Genomic DNA, 22,460 nt, shown 5'->3' on the forward strand with positions numbered 1-22,460 from the left:
TGTTATTTTTAGTAATTAACAATGCTTTTCCAGTGCCATTTCTCTGTTGTGGTTTCTACTGACTAAATGCTAAAGGTTATTTTCTGAGCTGTTGTAAATCGTTGACATTTCAGCTCCTGTATTGTTACAGCGATCTTTTGAGAATTATTTTCTAGATGTATTTCCCAACACCACACTAATGGTATATTTACTTCTAGAGATGCAAGAAGGTATGTTAGTCCACAGAAGAAAACATCCCACGACTGAAACATGATTCCTGGAACTAAATAGCTGTGCTTCTTTTATGCTTATAGTTTAAATCAAATGAAGTTATGGACAAGTGACAGGATGTCTCTTGTTTCAGTGAAAACCCATTTTGTGGGGTTTTTTGCATTTGTAGAAAGACAAGGATTAATTTTGTTGACGAGTTTCCTATTTAATGTTCTTAACATACTTGTGGAAAACAAATTATCTAGGGGGGTGGATTTTGGTATTAATTCCATTCTCCTGGTTTTGGTTCTACCCAATATCTCTAACATCAGGAAATATGTCATGACTGCAGGGAGGATGGTTCATGGCTGTTTCTGGTTGCAGTCACATCCAGGAATTCAGACAGGATTACAGGACATGCTGGAGCACAGATTATTTGCAACAAGGGCTCATTGACCCAAACGTTTTTTGTTACCCCTTTTTTTTTTGTGGGCATTTTTCAGGTGTGACCTTGACTATAAAATGCTGCTAGTTCATTCCCCCTCTGGTTTGCGGCTTTCCTCCTGAGACTTGCACTGAGGGTTATAATTACATCGGCTGAAAGACTAACATAGGGCAGATGTCATAAGGAGGTGGCTCTGTGAGTCAGTCTCCTTTCCAGGGTTGTGTGTCCTCTTTCCACGAGGTATCACCTAAAGTTTCACGGAAGTAGGAAGCATCTTGTGCAATGCATAACCGTGACTCTAAATGCTACTACTTTTCTATTCACCTACACATGTTGGGGAAGAGGGCTTAGGGGACTTGAGGGCAAAATCATTACAGACACTCATTCTGGTTGTCTCCTTGCTGCGTTAAAGGGCCCTGGCTAAGCTGTGAGAGGACTTGTTGTGACTGTCCCCTATATCTCATCCCGTCTGTCTTTCTACAATTGGTTCTGGATTGTGTTGGGGAGGATGAAAGTTTGGTAAGAAAGTTTCACAGGTATGTAGGCTTGGCAGAAAGATCTCTGAATGTAGAAACTGAGGATGAGATAGAAATGAAAGCAAGTTTTGATATAGAGTAAAAGATGTTTTGCTGAAACACTGACCACTGAATAACTGAGAAGGCAAACGTTGGAGATGAGTTGGAAGGAGATTTTTATGAATAGGACAAAGGTATGTGACTACAAAGACATGTTTTTCACCAAGTACATAAGTCTCAAGAAGAGCATAAGTAAATAGAAAACATGTCTTTACCAAAAAGAGAGATATGGCAGGCAAACAAGAAATGTCGATGTAGGAAGAAAAAGAGAGGTCTGAGAATTTTCCATTGTAAACTTAAATTGTAACTTACTTACTCTTGTGATTGGATAATAATGACTATAATATGGTGATGGTAGTAGCTATGATAGGCTATAGGCAAATGTAAAGGTATTGTGTATGGTGCTTATTGGTTATTATGTATTAAGATACTCTGCAAAGAAAAGTATAAAATGCTTTGTAACTTGAACAGAAAGAGGCTTCAGGTATGCCCACAGTTGGAGCTGGCAGCTGTAGGGCTGGCTCTGGATACCCACTCCCTGAAATGCTGTAACTTCGCCTGTGCAATAAACAGCTTTCAAGAGAGACGCCTGAAGTCCAGACATCCTTCATGAAACTTTCTCCTATAGATTGATAAAGAATTGTTCTTCAAGGCAGATAACCTGAATAAAGGTTTTTCAGCCAGAGCAAAAAAAATTATAGTCTTCCCAAACAGGCTAAGGTTCTTGCTGGCCCAGATTTGCTGTTGCAACAATTCTATTTACCACTCTGTCTTTGGGATGATAAATGGCAATAAAATTGTAATGGCTACTTTAAATTGTGCCATGTTGATTTGGTAAACACAATGTATGTAACTCTACCCAGGGCTGTACTTGATGTTATACAATCTAGAGATTCAGTCTAGGGATTCAACCATAATGGTTTGGCATCTTTGTTCTTATCCCTTTTTATTTAAGTAGGAGCTTTAGAAGACAATTCTTAAAATAAATATCTGTGGCTCTTTGTGTTATTGAGATAGGAGGGTTAGAGGATTTCTTCAGTTTACAAGAAGTTGTAGTATTCTTGGCTTCTCTGAGGGGTCTGAAGCTGGGGTCTGCTCTAGTTCTCTGTGGGGAAACACAAAAGGTGGAAAAGATTTCAGGTGTGAGAAATAAAAGCAGGTTTCAGAAAATAAGGAACAAAAGAAGTTAGGATTTAGCTCTGGCTGTGAAAAGATAGAAGAAGATACAGTTATACAGCAAGCAAGGACATTAAAAACAATGGTTAGAGTTTCTAGGTTTGGCCTAGATAGATTTTGAAGTTGCAAAAAAAATATGCTTAGCAAGATAGGTAAGTATAAGCTTAATAATGGAATATTGTGTATTGTTCTATGAAAGGCATAACAAGGGAGCATTGTGCATAGCAGAAGTACGTGCACTGATTGGGGACTGGTTAAGACAGCTGTTTGTAACTTTTAGAAGCAGGCTATTGGCTAAAAAGCTTTTAAGAATGCTCTGTAACCAGGAAGTCTTTGGATGCCCTTGACGGCATGAGCTCTGTACCATCTCTGTCTTAACTCTGTGAGACTGATAACGGAATAAAATAATAAAAGGCTCCTGGAGCGCCTGTCCAGGCTCCCCGTCCCGTTTGTTGCCAAAAACACTGACATACTTCTAATGTGTTGCATTAGAAGTAGAGGTAGAACAGCCAGCCACTGGGGGAGAGGGAAATCTGCTGTCACTCCAGCAAACTCTGAGAGACTCTGGGTCCTCCTACAAGCTCTTACTGGGTCCCTGAAGTTGGTTTATACTTCTAAACAGAAATATCCAGCTATGTGGAAAGAAGTGAATGGGTCTTCACCCTTAACAGTCTGCACAGATAAGGACTGTTTGCTACCAGAGACCTTGTTTTTCCAAGTAATGAAGTAAAGCCAACAGGATTGGTGATAAGGGCTTCCTTTTCCTAGACGGGATTCTTCCCAGGAGAGCATGGTGCACAGTAGTCAAGAGCTCTAACACTGCTGCAGTAGAATAACCCTTCGTCTGGGGTACTTCCTGGCCTGTGAGTACTACAGAGATTTTTTCTGCAGCCTCTAGGAATGATTTTTAGATGGAGTCATTAGATGTGGTGCAAGTAATTTAATGGTAAAATTTTAGTAGTGTGTGTGCATGCTATTACTCTAGTTGAGAAAGGGATACAATCCTTATAATTGCACATGGAGTTGAAATCCTCCTAAATGTGCCTTGCATATGTTTTTAAGAGAATTAAATTGCAGGACTGGATTTTCCCATGGAGAACACTGCTCAGAAAACAAATCGGGGTGTAATGTTACACATACTGTAGGCCTTGTGTATGCCGAGTTTGTGCCTCTCGTGACAAGCCTGTTCAGTTATGGGCAGTTTTCTGCATAAATCTCACACTATGTGTGCCACCACAGCCACATGCTTCTGCGGTTTTAGTTGCTGGGTTTTGCTGATATAAATGCAAGCAGTATTTGTCCATGTAAAAAGAAAATGTGTGCATATCTAATCAAATTCCACCTTGTTTTATACTCCTGTTCAGCTCTAGTGATTCCTGCAAAGCTATGACTTAACATCAGCTTTGGCTTTGCTGAGTGGTTTTGCAGTAGGTTTCAGCAGAGTAAGAATCTTCCATTACTCACTGCAGAACTTCCGTCACTGGTAAAAGATTTTATATTCATGAAGGGAAAGGCTTCAGTTAGAAGCTGGTTGTGTTTCTGTTGGTTATTTTTGTTTTCCGTGATGTTCAGAGCAGCACAGTTCACAGAATTAACTGTCCCCCTTTAATGGAATGTGAGTGTGAAGCTGCTGAAAGCAGCTGAAGGACCAGGATAGCTGGGAAATCTGCAGCCTGTTGGCTGCACGAACAGTGCTGAGAAACATCTGCCCTGCCAGTCCCTCAGTTCTGCTGGTTTCGCTTCATTGTTTAGAGCAGAACAAATACTTGAGTCCGGGTTTTTTTCTTCCTCAGAGAGTGGCTGCAGTAACATTTTTCCTGGTGATTTGTACAGATAAGGTAGTGATTCCAAGTGTGTTTCATGATGCAAGAATTGCTTTTGGAGACTTTCAGATAATTAAGTGAAGAACACAAAATTGTCTTGTTATTTCATCAATCAGTGTAAAATGCTGCCTGTGATTAACATCTCCATTAAAAGTAATCTCTTGAACTGCTCAAAAAAATGTTTCAAGTGTGACATATTGGTATATTAAAAATAAAGTACTGAGCAGTGCAGTGTAGTGCCACAGTCAGTTTGCAGGTTTGATGGTTACAGTGTAGATCAGGCTGGGGATAGTGCTGAACACCAGAACTACTTTTTTCTCTAAAGAAGCAAGCATGTAAAAAATAGTATATTTTTCTGGTTATAACAGCCCCTATATTTGTAGACTTTGTGCAGTGGAAACTAAAGCTGTTTGTCTGACTGAAACACAATGATGAATAATGAAACACATACAGCTGAGAGTAGCATGACATTCTATAATAATTTATTAAATATTTCCAATAAGCCATATACAGATGCATAACATCCATTAGAGGGCAGGAGCTTCAGGGTTTTTATTCCCAGACTGGGCACTTACTTTCTTTTTGCTTGGAATAAATCTTTTGAATTTTCCATTGTGTTATTGCCTCTAGGGGTCACTTTCTTTCCTGACACTACTGTTGTAAAGGCCACTCAGTGTCAGTCTGTAGAGTTAATTAAGGAACAAAGCTACCACAGAAGACAGGAGTCAGGTACAAATAAGTGTTTATATGTTGTGTATTTGAAGCACATGCACCAAATAGGGCTCTTCAGACATTAAACTGTGCTGAAGTGTCATCAATCACACACCTTTGCATGTCCCCCAGGATGGCACTTGGAGGTCAGCCTGTATTGCTCCAGGAAAGCACTGACCTGACCAGGTTACAAATACAATCTGCTCAAAGTGAACCATGTGACAAGAAACATGGCCATGGTAGAAATGACAGAATAAAAAGAAAACTTTGTACTCAATTGCTCCAATTTCATCTTTGAGAAGAATCAGCTGTAGATTGTCTGCCGGTGTGCTCTCCTGCTCTTCTTCAAAGCAGCAGCTGCCCTGTGTTGATGTGCTCTGGTTGGAGATGTGACTAGTCATTATTTCCTGGAGTTTGGGATGAGGAAACCCTTGGGGCCATTGCATCTTCCCATTAAGTACAAAGTACCATGCTCCTGACTGACTCCTCTGAAATCACCCATGTCCTAGGCTGGTTCTTCAACAGCTGAACAAGCTCTTCATGGGAGCATTCATAATGGACAAAATGCTGATAGTTTGGAAAATTTAGCACAGGATGACAAAATAAATGGTGGGTGTAGTTATTTTGAGCATCATGACAAGTTTGTCTCATCCGAAGGCCTAGTTCAGAGCCTCATGGCACCAACAATGCAATGTCATGAATGTACCTCCGACTTTCCTTGTTGGTTCATAATAATGTGCTGAATCTTAGCTGAATGAGCTGTGTCATCCCTTGGATTTGTTAATCTAATGCAGCATGATGTTTGTTTTACAAAGAAAATGCAGGTGAGGCTTTGTCGAACTGACTTTAATAATTGAATGTTGGAGGGAACATTTCTGGCTGGAGTGTCCCCCTGAGGTGTCAATGAGAGAAAACATAACATATTTCATACAAAAGGCTATAGTTACAAATAACCACGGAAATGGTATCATTTGAGCCTGCCAGGTGGTGCTAACAGGCTCCCCCCATCTTGCATTATCACAGCCCCTGTGTGGTGGGAGGAAAGCAGGGGGCCAGGCCACAGGACACCTGTGGGGTGTGAAGGAGCTCAGTTCTGTGAAGCAAATGAAGTGCTCCATGGCATTGCTGTTCCTTCTGCATCCAGACTGTTGAATGGGCCATGCCCAGAGGATTAAGGCCATTTTTCCAGCAGCAGCAGAGAGAGGGGGTGTGATTACATCACTCAGGGATGTTCACTACTATCCAGGCTTGCAGAAATGGCTTATCCAAAACCCATGTATGGGAGCAAGTGCTAGAGGGGGAAAGAAACCAATTTGAATGTCCTGAGCATTATTAGATGAGTAAAAGGGACTCCATTTCTCATTTGCCTGGTCCTGTTAATAAAGTGTATTATCAGATTACCTGAGGATCTCCTAACCCATTCACTGGAAAAAAGTTCTCATTAAATCTGCAATCAATTACAGAAGTGCCAAGGATGTTGAAAATTAATTTCAGTGGGGGTTGACCTTCAAATTTTCTTCTTCGCCTTGAAGGAGAATGGATCAGACAAGAGTAGAGTAATAACTCTATAGAAAAGAAACTATTACAAATTAATTAAGGTACAGCTCTCCTCAGGTATAGGATAGCTGACCAATTAAATGGGAAGAACACACACAGTCATGAAGCCATCAGGAGAGCTGAAGAATAGGAGGATACTTTAGAGGGTGGACACCAAAGGTGCATGGAGATGTCTTCAGGAAGGTATATAATTCAGGAGAAGATCCTAGATGGGATATGTTAGGGAACCACTCAGGTTTCAGGCAAGACAACAAGAGCAGGTACTGGTGAGGTAGCTTAATGTCACCAGTGGAGAGATGTGGTATGAAATGTCTACCAAGAGGAAGAGTTCCGCTGCTCACCCAAGCTCTTTTCTAAGCAGCAAATTTAGTGAAATTTAGTTATACTTGCTTGGTTTCCAGGTCAATTTTTGTGTTTGAGTATGGGAAAAAGAACAGTGTTGGTTCCAGGCTCTATTTGCTCCCCTGCTAGTCTTCCATGCACACATTTCCTCCTGCATTCAGTAAGTGAAGGCTTTGGGAGGCTTTCTCCTAATGTCCCATAGTCTTTGGGTTTCTCTATAATTTACGAGCTTGTCTTGTCTTAGGAGCTTGCACATCAGCCTTTGCAACAATAAGCCAATGACTCCAGCTCAGGTAGAAACATCCCACTGCATTGGTTCCAAACATTGTAAGAGGCTAACTCCAAAGTGCTTAAAAAGGGCAAATTTATAAATAGTTGGACCTGGGAAAGGTCTACAGGGACAGAAGGGAGAAAGGCATTTAAGGAAAGAGCTGTTAAAGTAAGATCTCAATTTCTCTGTTTAGAAGAAACCAAAATTTCAAGAGGGAATTGATTGTGAAATGTTTTGGATTAGATTTTGTTTCTGATTAATCTGTTCCTTGATATCTATGTCCAGAAAAAAAAAAATTCTGTTTAAATCTTTTGAGTGATATTAGAAAATAAACATTTCAATTTGATTTGAAGGAATTAAACAATGTGGTCACACTTGAAGACACTATATTAAAGTGCTGACAGATATCCAGGTCCACTTTCCTCCATAATGAAAGCCCTACTTGAATAAAACCTGAAAGGTTGTTGCCAGATCTCTTCTTTCAGCCTTCTTTCATTACATTTGAGGTTCAGGTTTTGTATAAACCTTGGCAGAAACTTGAGAACCACAGTGAAATCCAGACTGTATTTAACAAATAGAAATGAGCATGGCTGGGCACTTGTGGCCGAGTGCATTTTGGAGTTTTATGACTCTTTGCAATGGACACTTCAGTCATCAGTTGTGGTATTCTTTGAAAATTAGTTTGTCTCTCTTTTTGTCCCCGGAATTAGGATGTTTGCAATCTAAAATTCAAATATTTTTATTTCTATTGCAATATTGTACCCAAAGCTTTCAACACAAATATTCTACTTCCTTCATATGTTTCTCACTCATAAGTGGGAACTTTTTGCTATATTTGCTTCAAAACACTGGTTTTGATGTAAAATCTTGGTTATTTTGTTATAGATGCTCATTCTAACAGCATGGTCAAGCTGATTGATATGCTTTGTTCATGACCACACTTCATAAGGTCCCACAAAGAAATCTATGTCTTCTACTGTAGCTAGAATCTGTCACACTTTTTCTGCTGTATGGCTTTGTAGCAAGATCTTATCAGCCAAAGCTGTGTTCTTCTATGGCTATTATCTTCCATGAAATCCCTGACTGAGGTTTATTGATCCTTCTTGACTCCTGTTCCAGCTCTGTCAGAAGCAGGGCCTCCATTTATTTGGAGTGCTCCCAGCACTTCCCAGGGGAAGAGGTGGGTCTGGGGAACTGTTCCTAAGCAGTTACAATGCTGTGTGTTAAATTAGCTGTGACATCCTAAGATTTGCAGTGAGTGAAAGGTATTTGCAATGCTTCTTTCTGCAAGTGTAGATTAGGTACCTCATACATGCTCTGTTCCTTGGGGAATGCAGATGACATGTCGTCTTTGGAAGGCAAGGTAATAATCACTGAAGTCAGGTAGAAAGCTTGTTTTATCTGCTGAACACCCTGAAGAAAGGCGTCTCAATGACTTTGTTGCTGCTAAATACCCCAAGGACAAGAACCACAGGCAGAGTGCTTTGCCAGTGTAGGGAAAGCAGCTGAGAAGCAGACTAGCATTTTTCCGTGATCCAAAAAAAAACTTCAGGCATTTGTGATCTGTCTGAGAATACACAATTCTAAAAATATTGCTGGGATGGACTGGGGGTCCTTGCTGTGATACTGCGCCAAATCACTGTGGGATATCTGCAGTATGTGATTATCTCTGTGTCACCTTTTATTAAGACTGCAGAGTCTCTGCTCTTCTGAGATGAAATTTTCCCTTGGCTGTCTCAAAAGGCTTAAGCATGAAGCAGGCTGGGTTGAACACTTTATCCTGAGGTGAACTGTGCTCTTAGGAAACACCCTGTAATTGTACCCGGCTGGCGCTGGTTTTTGTCCTATTGCAGTGATGTGTGTCTATGTTTTAGTGTAACTGGGTGAGGGCTGTAAGATGTGTAAAAGTTGGTAACTGAACACTTATGTGGGGGGGATTGCAATTATTTAGCAGTTTTGGGAATCTGATTTGCTTGCTGTCAGATACTCATTTGCTACATTTGAAAGAGAACTATTTCTGCTAGAAATTGTTGTGTTATATAGTTATTTTAATGCCTGTGCTTTCTTAGTACTTTTAAAGAGAAGGGACATAATCTTTTCTTACTCTTCATTCATTAAAACCTTTCTTCTAATTGTGGAAGAGTGATTGTATCATGAACAGGTTGGGGCTACTCCAATACAGTATCACCTTGACAACTGAATATCTACGAGTCTACACATTTTCTGCAAATCCATCCAGAGGAATCCTAATAAATGGGGCTGTATCTAAAAACTCTGATTGCTGACTGTAAAGGGAACAAACCCAACTGTCAGTCAATAGACATAGAAAAGAAATATTGACAAAATCAGGGCATTAAGCAGAAGCAAATTTCAGAATTTGTCCTGTAGAGAAATGTGGATGCTCGTGTGAGGGAAAGGGATTCCCAGCTCAATGAGGCTGATGGCATGTGGGGGGGGATACATGCCTTGGAAAAAGAGCAGTGCAGACATCTGGAACCCAGAAATGGGATCCAAACTGGGGAAAGAACAGAGTATGAATGAGTTTTGACACCTCAGTACTTGGGGTTATGGACTGGTGCTGGTAGGGAGCACCTGCAGGCATTTATGCAAGAAGCTGTTATGCTGAGTAATTAAATAAAAACTCAGTGTTTATTCCTAACACATTTCAGTTAGATTTTATCTCATACTGTTATTTTGGAAATAATGTAAACCGTGCTTGAAGCTGTTCTAAACTTAAAAACACAAACCCCCCAAAATACTTGATGGCAGTGCATTACCCAAATTTACTCTTGTGTTGAGCATTTTAATTTTTTTTTTTAGCTTTATTGCAGCTTCTTCGTTGCAGTTTTATTTTTAGTTCATTCGTAGTGAGAATGAATAAATAGAAGGCCATATCCAAGATTTCTACATAGGTTATCTTAGACATAATTTTTTTTCTTTGCTGCTTGTAATAACTCGTAAGTAATGCTGTAGGTACTGCAGAAAATAAATAGTGCATGTTTAATTTTAGAGGAATTATGTAAATATGGCAAAATAACCAGAAAGCAGCAGGGGAAAAAAGGTTGCTGGTTCAAATGTTGAAGGCAGGATAGGTGAGAGATTCTGGGGCTGAGCAGGGAGGCAAAGCCCAACGGCTTACCTAGAACAGGGTTTGTAGGGCATGACTTTAAACCATTTTTTGGACCTAGGTTGTCCAGGCAGAAGTTAGGCTGAGCCTAATTCTCTTCTCTGGGGGAATGCTTAGCTGCTGTAGGGCATCCTGCAGGCTGTTCTGGTAATCCTGCTTTCTGAGAGGAGCAAACATTTTGCAGACATGCCAAACTTAGCTATGTAGATCTCCTTTCAGGAAAGAGAAAACCCACAGTTACCATGTATTTAAATTCCCGATCTGAAACCTCCGATACCATTCAAATTTTTTCTTTCATTTTAATTTAGGCAATCTTCATGTTGCGAATAGAAACTATTAAATCTCTGCACAACAGGAGCATCTAAGATTGAAGTTTCTTCCGGTCTGTCCCAGCTGCAGAAAAAAGCCAACCCATACTGGAAGGTTATTTTCGAAGCTCCTGTGAGTGAAGGAAATAATGCAAAGGGTTGAGTAACCATGTCTGTGGAGTTCCTAGAGTTCGAAGTATTGGGAAGCTGGAGAGCCTCACTTGCTTTAAAATGGTCATCTTTCACTGCACAGACCTCCTGACGTGTGGAGTAGTATCAGCTTCAAATGTAGTGTCAGAATTCTTCAGGCTTTCTCTTTTTGTGTGCACTGCTTTTGTGTCACTCCTATATCATATTTTTTCTTGGCACCCTGTGGATTTTATACTGCTGCAAATGCTTTGTGGATGTCTATTCTCAGTGCTTCTTTTGACTTTTTTTTTTAACTAACTTACATCTGCATGGCAAAGCTCTGTTTTTGAGGTTAAACCGATTCTACTGGTCACTTTATGGGAATTCATGAAAAAGAGTCTGTTGTAAGTCAAACAACGAATTTGTTCTCTGATACTATGATTATGTTCTTGTTCAAAAACTTTTGCAACTTTCTTGATGACACTGGTCTGAATTTTCTTTACAGATGACTCAGGGTTTTGCTGTAAAACTATTACAGATCTAATTGGATAATTTACAGACTGTTCTTCTGGAATAAACTGGAGTCACTTGGCCTTTGGGGGTTTATGCTGGGAAAATGATTTATGTATTTGTTTGTAGGGCTTCAGATTAGAGGGAGTGCTGAACTTTGGTAGATGTGGAAATAGTTTTTTGAATGTTTTACTATTTGTTTCAATACTGCAGTGGGAAGCTACTCACAGCTTCTGTAAGAAATGAAAGAAAGAGGTTTTTCCATAATGGGGATTCGTTGCCTTTTATAAACTCATGTGCTGAAAATTTCTCTCTCTGCAGTGTCTGACTGGAGCAGGGGCACAGATTGCCATTTTGCAGTAAAAGACTTGCATTTAGATGGCTGAAGGTGGGGGGATTCCTCTCTGCCCCTGCTGCTTCTGGGTGGAAGAAGGATTGCAATTGCAAAGGAAGAATGATGCTCAACAGGATGAAGAAGGGTAGCATTAGGGCCTAGAATATATTCTGGACTGATTATTGAAAGCCACAGGGATAAAATTCTGGTGATTTTAATATGGTAATGTTCTCCTTTTAAGACTGGCTAACTTCAGCTGAACCTAAGGAGGTCATCTTCCAGCAAGATAATGTCTGTGGAAGGGAAATGGTGCCCTGAAGCGGAGGGAAAAGATCATTACCTTGAATAAATATGCAATAAGTAGGACTAGGAGTGCCCTACAACTGACTACAGACTTTTCATGTGTGCAGCAGACAGTAGAAGCTGTGCCAAAGTTTGCTCAGGGCAGGCACACATTTGAGAGGTAAACCAGGATTTAACAATGATGAAGATTGAACACCAGTGCCTCTCACTTTCTTCTGTCACAGCATGATGAAGTCTACACATAATCTGCTCTTTCTGTGATTTAAAACCAGCTTCCTCCAACTCTCCTCCCTCCTCTCTGCTGTCAGCGATAGCATTTTCCAGATCCCTTCCCAGGACTTAACTCACATTCTGAGCCTGAGCAGTCCTAGCTCTTGGGCCTTGGATGGAGATGTTGTACAGTAGTCTGTTTTATTTACAGGAATGTGTCTGTAATGAGGAATGCCCTCTAGAATTTCCCTCAAAGAATAGTCTGGCTGTTGATGCTTCCTATTCTCTGGGAGACCCATGGACAGGGCATACGGATTTTTCACTGCCTTGAGTGAAAAATATTCCTGTGAATGTAAATTTCTTCTGAAGTTATTAGGTATATTGGGATCTTTGGTCATTTTGTTTGGAGTGCTGCTCTGCTCTTTGTCCTCTGGAAGAGGGAGTTGTGATTCATAGTGGTTCTTTGTGAGAAATGGTAATGTGTAATTTATAATGGTATTCAGCACACAACAATTATTTCCCAAATGCTCATTTAAGAAAAAAACCCTAGAAGTGCAGGGAGATGCTCATGCTGCCTGATAGGTTCAAGACAGTCTTCATCATGCCCAAAATAATCTGTGGGTACTGCTGGGAAGGTCTGGAAGAGAGATGTGGCTTTCTACTGCAAAATTTGACAGAGGCACCCTATAAGCAGCCCAAGAATCCTTAGGAAAAACTGCAACTCTTTATGCACCCTCCTGAAAGGGCTGGGCAGGCTGTTGGGCTTCCCCCTACCTTGCCCTCCCTAACTGTGGGGAGTGCCTGTGAAATTCAAATCTGGATTCACAGCACCTGTGCCCTGAGCAGTGGGTTTGATCCAGCCTTTGCCTGTGGAAGCTGCAGCTCTTGCTCAGGTCAGACAAAAACAGCGGAGGAGCTGGCCTATAACACTTGAGCAGTCTGAATGTGTTACGTACTGTGACTTCAGAATGCGTGCCCTTCTGCATTTGGACAAAACCAGGTGTCTTCTTAGGTCCGTGAGTGGTCTTGGGACAGCTTTGCATCTGACTGCCAGATCAAATGGTTTGGGGCCTCTGGACACTGCGTGGGTGTGGGAAGAGCTGTTGCACACTGTCGTTTTGGTGTTGATCAGTAATTTCCTTCATCTTGCATTTCAGATAAGATCTCTTTCTCTTTTCACTTAATCCCCTTCCCTTGGTGTGTGAGCTAGTGTCAGAATAAAAATGTATAGGTGCCCTTTACTCTGTCTCTTTTCTGAAAGCTCAATTGGTGCTAACACCTTGTCTGAGAGAAACAGACCCCTCGGGGTGAATAAATACTTTTTTAATAAAGGAAAAAAATATTTCACTCTCCCTGATGCCAAAGGGCTGTGCTTGCAACAGCAGCAGGCAGTCCCCGCCTGATTCTCTGCCAGTACCTCCTTAGCCCAGGGTTTCCTAGAGGGGAGCTTTTGGCTTCAGTGATGTATTACTTGCAAAAATAAGGAATTGTGGCCTTTACTGACTAAGCATAGCAAGTTTCTCTTGTTAAGAATATTTCATTAAAACTTCATTCCCATGTGCTGCAAACTGCTCTTGCCTAGCAGTATCCAGATGTGTATTTAAAGTTGTCTGTATCTATTGGTTTTGATAACCTCCTCTGGCAACTTATCCTCTGTGCTGAACACTATTCATTATTCTGAGAAGTTCTGCTTGAGTGCCTGGGTCTCTCCTGGTGGGGTTTTTCCTCTGTTTTGGTCTGGTTTTTTTTTAGTGAGACGCTCAATAAACTCAAACTTATTCCATGTTGGCGAAGGCTTTAGAGTTACTGTTCTCTGGTTGGAGACCAAACAAGTTAAAACAAACCCCAGTCATTTTGCCTTATCTTACTGATGAAACTGTCTGCAGGAGCTGAATTCATCCTCTTGTTTCTGCTGGTTTAGCTGTTTGTTGTTCCCCCTGCCTTTTCCATTCAATGCATCCCAGCCTCCCAGCACAGCACAGCTCTTCTTTCCCATGCTTTGATTGAAACTTCCTCCCATTTCAGTTGTGCTTTACCAAGAGTACTTTGTTCCGGGCAGTAAAGGAAAGATGCAGCTCCTCGATGCTGCCTTGTGAAACCCATGCTGGGAATTCTTGTTCCCATACAATACCAGCCTTCCCAAGGAAGGCAGTGGGAATGGCACGCACATGTCATCTGTGCCCTGGCAGGCAATGGCATTACTAGGGCTGGGATGATGTCCTTTGTTTGTGCACCCTCTGGACCTATTTGCATTCATGCATATGCTGGGAAATTGTAAGGACTTCATGAGAGCTATAACTAATAACATTTCTCAGGAGGAGGTTCCAGGGAGGCCAATGTTCTTTCCGATCTGGGAGGTTTGCGTTTTGTCTTTTTGCTTGCAAATACTTTACATCAGTCTTGCATTTTTGGTTTTTGTTCTGTTGAGAAGGCATATTTTGAATTCTCAGCAGGATTTTTCTTTATGGTACTCAAGAGTCACAGCCACAGATAAAGTAAACATTGAATCTTCAGTTTTTAAGTTATCAGCAATCTTTAGTATCTTATTTTCCTTTTCTCCCTAATGATGTATAAATCTATAAAAAGGGCTTTTCCTGATTTTTCACTTACAATCTTTCACCAGTGGTTGCTACTGCTTTTGGCCACTTGCTTCATCCTGCATGTGAGACTCTTTTTTGCGAGGGTATTGGTTTGAATGACCTGGATGCTGACATCCCTCTGGTATGGGAAGAGCTGGACTTAAAACCACAATCTGTCTCAGTAATGACACTTACCAGTTCCAGGGGAGTCCTTAAATTGGGCAGCTTTGGCATCTTTGTCACCTCACATCTGTGGCTTGCAGCTGTGCCAAGGGGAACTAAGTTCAGCAAACCACATGCTTTCCTTCATCTTTGTGTATCTGGAGAAGTAGTTTTTTGGGTGTTCTTGTGTCCTACTCTGCTTCTCTGCCTAAGTCTTCCTCTTGCAAATCTATTTATGATGCAAGTGATACCCTCTTGCATGTGTTCTTGAATATTTTTCCATCATTAATTTTCAGTTGTATCCAATGCCAGGCCTATTGCTGAAAATTCAATGCCTAGAGATGTAAAATAAGTGAATGTGGAGGTTTTAATAGTGACTTACAGCATAAATCCTTGAATTCACTTTGTTTTTTATCTTCTGTGGCAAGAAAAGGTGACATTAGGTAGGAGTAGAATTAAGGAGTTACAGTTCTGGCTTGCTTGATGTATGGAAGATAAGAATTTCAGAACTTCCCAGATTCCATTATTCTCCAGTCTATTATTTGTCATTTCAAATGGATCAGCATCCTGTCAATGATGCAGTTTTGCTCCATTATTGCAAGAACAGCATGAGTCAATATGAGTTCAAGCAGATAAGCAACACTTCAGTAATGTCAGCAGACAGAAACAGCAAGTGCTGCCTGTGTCAGTCCAAGGCTTGGCTGAAGACCTGCTCAGTGCTGCTCATTCCAGCCTCTTGCTGTCCTGAAAACCAGACTGACCCTTTTCATGGGTACTTGAAGTGCTGCCAATGTCCAGAAATGACCAAAGTACTGATTTCTATCAAATTTTTGTCATCACCAGAAAAGAACTGTTTTGTTACCTATGGAAAGATTGCAAGTTAAAGAATGGACTACCCGTAGTTGTGGTCTTGCCTTTGTTATGTGAAGTAATTTTCTAGTTTCCTGTAGTTTTATTTACTTTATTTCCAACTGCAGTGGAATTAAAAGTGGGTTTAAAAAAAACCAAAACACTTTTGTTTTCTGATGATTACAGTATAACCATTGCATAATACTCTAAAATTTCCCCTGGAGTAAATGGTGCTCTTGCTGTGAGGCAAATGTCTTATACTCTGGAGTGAACCTTCAACTATCCAGCACAGGAGAGTCCCAATAACCTCGCAGAGCAGGGAAGAGGAAAACTGGGAAGATAAATCCTTGGGCTGCCCATGCTAATGGCCTCTATCTTCTGCATGCCTTGCAAAATGGTAAAATCTGTGCATCCTTTTTTCTAAATGACAAAAGAATCTGACTCTTTTATCCTCTTTCTCTAATTACCTTACATCTGTACCTTGCTTGATTTCAGTCTTAATGCAGCAAAGCTTTTTAAGCATGTTAAATAGTCTTCCTTAATCAGATCCTTGGGTTCTAATTCAAATACTCGCAGACGCCTTCTTTTTCTGGTTTGGACAGTGTTACCACATTTCCAGACAGAAGCAAAACATGGTAAAATTTTTGCCTACTTGGCGTGACTCACAGAAACCTCTTATCAGTGTTTGAAAGTATTTGGGCTGTTTTTCTGTAAGTAGTGGCAATAAAGTTGGTCTGATATGTAGGTACAGTCAGGACAGGCCTTTCCATAGGGCTCAGGAGCTGCTGCTCACACTGCTGAGAGTGCACCAAGGTGAGCAGCAGACATGCAGCTGTGTCCCACTGCCTACCCTCCCTGCTGGGGGGCTCCCCAGGGCTCTCCACATCCTACTGCCTATGAACTGGCAGTGCCTTGCATATGCAGCCACCTCCCTTTCTTCCTCTTCCAAGGCAAAGCTCTTGGAATTTGACTATGTGCTTTAGTTTTCATGGCACTTCAAAGCTACTGCAGGAAGTTGATTTGCTGTTTTACCACCCAAAGGTTGTTCCCACCATCCTCCTATGACTGTACCAGCAAATGGTAGCCCTTCTCCTGTTCTGCAGCACCTCCAATTTGTATTTGGTGCCAGACTGGGTTCTGATAGACTTTGTGTGGTACAGTTAGTTCTCACTGCAGGCAAGTGACAAGCACATTTAGCCTGTTCTGCCCATGTGTATGACCCTCCCATGCCCCTGCCCTTCCTCATCATCTCTTTTCCTGGTCTCCTCCAGCTAATTTGCTCCTAAGACTTGCACCCATCCACACACAAGAATCCCAGACAGGATGCACAGGTCTCCTGGCACTTCCAAACAGTTTCTGTATTGCCTCTGCCACTAAGCAACTTTTCTGCCATCTTCATCTCTGTCTTCTCTACTGCGGCAGCAGAGCAGAGATCCTTTCTCTCTTTTCAAAGATGATTGTGGTTTTGACTGAGCCCTGCAGGCTTCTGCATAATACAGAATAATATTTGTTTTAATTTAGTTAACTATTACTATTCTCTTGATGTGATGCAATCTACACTGAAATTTTTGTGTTTCTATTGCCAAACAACCTGGTGGTACTGAGGAGCAGCCCCATACCTGTTAAGAGGGGTAGTTCAGGCAATGTGGAAGAGCGTGTCGTGATGTGCAGCATATTCCTTCTACGGTAAATCTGGATAATTTATATGCCTATAGAACCCCCTCTATGAGAGTCTGTGTGCTTTTAAAGGGAGCCTTATGATTCTGCTCAGGTTTTATAGAATTATTGTCCATGTTCAAAATTTTATTGGTCATCTTCATTGTGACAGAAAATTGAGTTTCACTTTTATTGGTGTATAATGGTGGCTGGTATATGTCACACCACTCACAGTAAAAGGAAAAAAAAACCAAAGTCTACTTTGAAGCAGGAGACTGCTGTATTTCATATTTCCACTGCCCCAAGGAAATAGCTTAACATTGCCTTACTGCTTTAGAAAGAAGGATGTTCTGGCTGGATTTGGGACTGAATTGGACTGTTGTATCCCTAGTTCACATAAAAGAAGCTAAACTGTAAAGAAGAGCTGCTTCTATGCTTGTCACAAATCTGTGGCAGAGCACCACAGGTTATGAAGTGCAGATGAATACTGAGAAAGTCTCTCTCTAATAAAAAGTGTGGAACCAATTTCACCAGCTCTTTGTCCATAGAATGGCCAGTGGGCATACAAGACAAAAGGCATCCTGAGATAATTGATACAGGTGAAAAGAGCACCCAGAGTGACAGTGGCATGGCAGTCATGCCCCACATCTGAGACACAGTACATACCCAGATTTGCAGGCTGCAGCTTCAGAGAGCAATTCTTACTTTTCCCCTCATGTTCATATTCCCTTGTTCACCTTGGGTCCTGTTTCAGCTTGTGCTGAAGTTGAGAGCAAAGTCCTGGCTGAAGGCCTCAGGGCAAGTTTCATCCTTTACCCTCCCAGCCACTGGCCTCTGGGGTTGAATGAAGGGGCTGGCTTTTTCCCACTAGTCTCCTCTTTTCTAGAATGCAGCAGGCACTCTGGAAGCCGGGCAGGCTTGGGTTTTCCATATGTTTATGGTATTTAACATGTCAGCTCTGCATCTCAACTGGAAATTTGAGGTATTACTGTGATATTATCATAATCATCACAGGTAAATGGGCAAAGGATTCTTGGCTCAGTAGAGGTTTCCTCTTGGGTTTGGCCACTGGCATCCCCTACACGTGTTCTGTTGGCATAATCTTGTCTGAGCATATCACAAGTCTGCCCAGAGTTTACTTTTGGGATTCATAAAATTACTTCGTCAGGTTAATTGAAGGAGCTACACAAGTTCAGGTGTTAGGATGGAGCTGAGTGTTAATCCCCTTGGTGTGTTCTGAAAGCTCCTCTCAAAATCAATAAGTATGCAGTTATTTTCTCCTTTTAAATAAATATTGCCACAAAGGGCCCTGTCCTTGCAGGTGTAGACAGTGCTTCTTGGGCAGTTGTGTGAAGATATTTTTTGGAGGAGGACACAAAAGGACAAACAATACACTCAAAAATAAACCACTTTTATAGAGCAATAACTGGAGCTTCTGGCTATTTAAAGGATGTGATCCAATAACATCCCTGAGCAAAAGGCTTGCTTTTTGGGAATTTTAACACTTTAAAATCACTCCTCTCTGATGACCAGTATTTGTGACAAGAGTCAGTGTAAGATGACCAGGGCAAAGGATGTGTGATGTCTCACCATAGATGGAGACGCCATGATGCAAGTGAGAGTGAACATGGAAATGCCAGAACTGACTGTTCTCTTGGATCCATCTCCCCGCAGTCAAGTGTTTGCACAGCCCTCGAAGAATCCAGGGTTGGACAAAGTGCTTTAAAGTTGATTCATTTGCTTTTTAAACAAAACCCTTTGGAGGTCTTGCTTCAGCTGCAAATCTATTGGGTTTCTCTTCTTCCACTCCCAGCTGTGGTATCTGATGTGAGGTGCAGGACCAGACTCAGTCTCTAAGTGCTGCAATAATCTAACTTCCCAAAGCAAAGGTATTGATGATCAGACATCACTTTAAGCCTACTCTGCCTCCATGGCAGCAAATGAATGGGACTGTGGCTGGCAGACTGTCAAATTAAAACACTCTGACACCCAATATTTTATCAAGAAGGAAGGGATGAGATTGATCAGTCTGGGTAATATGAATGCAGAGACTGTTTAACTGAGCAGTAGGAAAAAGAAGGCTTCCATGTTTCTGATAGGGTCTTAAAAGAGGCTTTGCAGATCCTGAGGAATCATCGATATCTGGCTGGAGAGAAGCTGAGAAAAATTAATCGCTGCTGTGTGAAGGGAGGCCCTTTCACTGCCAGCAGTGTGCAGCATGCTGCCTCTGGGAGAGAGTGAAGAAGGAAACAAAGCATGTGGGTGAGATGCACGACAAATGAAACCTCTGGATAACCCCGTGTCAGTAAATCACTTGCCTCAAACACCAGCACTTCATTCCTCAACATGCCGTGAAATCGTGTAAAAGCAGGGCTTCACATCCTGTGTATTTGAAGCTGAAGCTTTACTTAAATGCAGAAAATAGCAGATCTTGGGAAAACTCTGCAGGGTCATTCCATACCACAGGGTGTACCTGAAAGTGGTGTTGGAGTCAAAACATCCCATGGTAAAGGTGGAAGTGGGGAAATACCTATGCTATGGTATTTGGGTACATGGTAATTTGGGCAAGTTATATTGAATCTCTACAGAAAATCAAACCAAGCTCCATCCACAGGGGACCAGCCTCAGTTCTGTACATTTGTGGCAAGCTGTAACCTTTCTGTGCAATGTAAGGTCCCTTTCCAGACCCTCATACACAAAAAAAAATGTTTCATTGTAAAAAAACTCCCATTAGTTACTAAATAACCAAGATAACTATTGCCATACAGTGGCTATGGGTAATATAGAATTCCCAATTAAATTATATATGTGCTGGAATTGGGCCAGAAAGAGCACTTTGGGCAATCTTTCCTCTGCCTCCCTGCGCTGTCCCCACTGTGCAGCCCCCCAGAGAGCCCAGGCCAGATGCAGCCCATGTGTTTGGATAGATTTGCTCCTTTGCTCTTCCTTTGGTAGGCAGGGCAGAAGTAGAGAGGATCTCTGTGTGCGCATATGTGTATTTTCAGGCACATGAAGGAATTCAATGCCTTTATTAATGCTGTTTTATTAGAGGACTTAAAACACACTGATGAGCTCTTGAAAGGGCTCAAAAATGCAAATTCTTCTGCCTCTTGCATCTTTTTGTGATAGTGGTTGTTCAGAAATCCTGTGATTAAGGCAGTAAAATGTGGCTTCCAGCTGAAGCTGAATTGTGGTGTAATACTGCTGCAGACTCCTGGGTGCTGCTGCATGGAAACACAGTTCTAGGTAATTGCCTGTGTTTTCCAAATGGTGTTAAATTTCAAATCCAGATGCAAATTCTGGTAACGCCCACTGTCTTTCAGGCTTTAACAGAACCACCAGCTCCAGCCAACTGTGGCCACACATAAAAGAAAATCGTGCAAATAGCTGTGTTATGTATTGCTTCTTGTATGAAATGTTGACATTTGGATGTGTTTATGATGCACGGATGCTGGTAGAAAGGAAAAGGGGTGAAGTGGGTGGGTGGGTGGGCACAGTGTTGGACAGCTGCCCCTGCACAACTGACTGCACTCAAGTGTGACTCATTGTAGGCAAGAGGAGTTGAGCAGAGGGATATCCCCACTGTGAGTTCAAGGAAACTGTGCTTTGGATTTGCTTTATTTCAGAATGAAAGTTCGGTTGTAAACTGGATAAAGTCCACTTTGTGTTTTACTAGTAGCATCCCTGAATCTGCAGGGACAAGGCAAATGGGGGAAAAACAAGCATAGAGAGGGCTTTCTCTTAACAGAGGTTGTAGATCAGCAGTAAACAAGTGCAAACTGTTTTGGAGGGTCTGCTTTTGTGCACCAGAGGCAAGCTCTCATCCCTCGATGTCCCTGCGAAGCTGAAAGCTGAGAGCTCAGAGCTGCTTCTCTGGAGGGTCCTTGAACAGCCTTCCACCAGGAGTAGCTGGTTGGGGCTATGCCTGGAGAGCTCTGAGACTCCTGACCTTCAGCTCAGCTCTAGGGTTTAATCTCCTCTCTACTGTGGAAGAAGCTTTGTCTGGTTTGTTTTACTCAGCACAGAAAATGTGCACATCTCTTTCTTCCAGCCTGAGACTGTTCTCATCTTTAAGTCTTGCTGAACAAATGAGCTATTGTTCACTAGTTCTGAGAGCTGTTTGTTAGTTAAGAAAAATAAAAAATCTCCTTTTTCTCTTGTAGCAGAGAAAGTTAACTGTAGTAACAACTGGGTTTACACTACTTTGTTTAAAAAAAATTCTAATAAATGTTTAACACTTTAACAAGGTTCAATACACGCTCCAGCAGCATTGCATCTGTTTCCTATGCTCTTTTTTTAAGCTTGGCATACAAAGTACCATTTAAACACCATGGTGAAAAGGGCAAGCATTCGATTTAATGCCTTTGAAATAATTCTGGAATTAAATCCTGGGCAATGTATCTCAGTCGAGCAGTGTTGCATGTAGCCACATGCAGCTAATGAGCCATCAAAAGCAATGCTTTAAATCCCTTTATTTCTGCTGTCATAACACAAATCATGAACCTTGATTCTAAATCAAATACAGGTAAAAGAAAAAAAGGGAAAAGTAAAATGAGGAAAAAGGAGGGAGTAGTTTCGTGGCTAATTGGAAAGAAATTTGAAACAGTGGGGGCTTCTTTCAACACTATTAATCACCTCTGCTGGAACATCCTTCACAAACCAAGCTTTTCTTGTCCCCGTTGCTATTTTCCCTCTTTAACATGGTACAAAATGTACATAATCATTGTTGTTCTTGAAAGCCATTTCTCTCGTGCTGAGGTGGAAGGGCTCAGAGTACAGGCCTGTCACAGATCCCTTTGGGCTTGGTGAGGGCTGCAGGTGTTTTGCCTTCACCTAGTGCCCTGAACTCACCAGTAAGGACATGGCTGCTCCTGCCTCGTGGCCTGTGGGGGAAACATGCTGATGTTTTTTACACAGTCCAGCACAGCACAGCTGAGACACCAAAGATATAATGCAATGAATGTAAGAATCTGGAATGGGAGGTGGGGGGAAGAGGATATTTGTGTACAGAGTCAAAACATGGGTTCTGCCAGCACTTCTCCTACCTTGTTTTCCCCCTGGCAAGGTAAACATATGCAGCAGCTTTAGATCCATGCTGGTTGCCTCCAGGCAGCTTAATGGCCAGTGTAAAATGAGTGATGGATGTTAGCCAGCTCCATAACCATGAGCATTCGCCTTGCTAAAATCCTTGAGATACTTGAAAG

General features: G+C 41.6%; 1 long non-coding RNA gene across 1 annotated transcript in view; it reads left to right on the forward strand.

Annotated features, from left to right (window-relative positions):
* Window positions 1-2,877: 2,877 nt before the first annotated feature.
* The window catches only part of LOC125331816, a 61,326-nt gene continuing 41,743 nt past the window's right edge, over window positions 2,878-22,460 (forward strand). The window contains exon 1 of the long non-coding RNA XR_007206219.1: window positions 2,878-3,248. This is a non-coding gene — a long non-coding RNA (uncharacterized LOC125331816). The remainder of the gene's footprint in view (window positions 3,249-22,460) is intronic.

The sequence above is a fragment of the Corvus hawaiiensis genome, chromosome 11 (genome assembly GCF_020740725.1).
Source record: "Corvus hawaiiensis isolate bCorHaw1 chromosome 11, bCorHaw1.pri.cur, whole genome shotgun sequence".
Classification (NCBI taxonomy): Eukaryota; Metazoa; Chordata; class Aves; order Passeriformes; family Corvidae; genus Corvus; species Corvus hawaiiensis.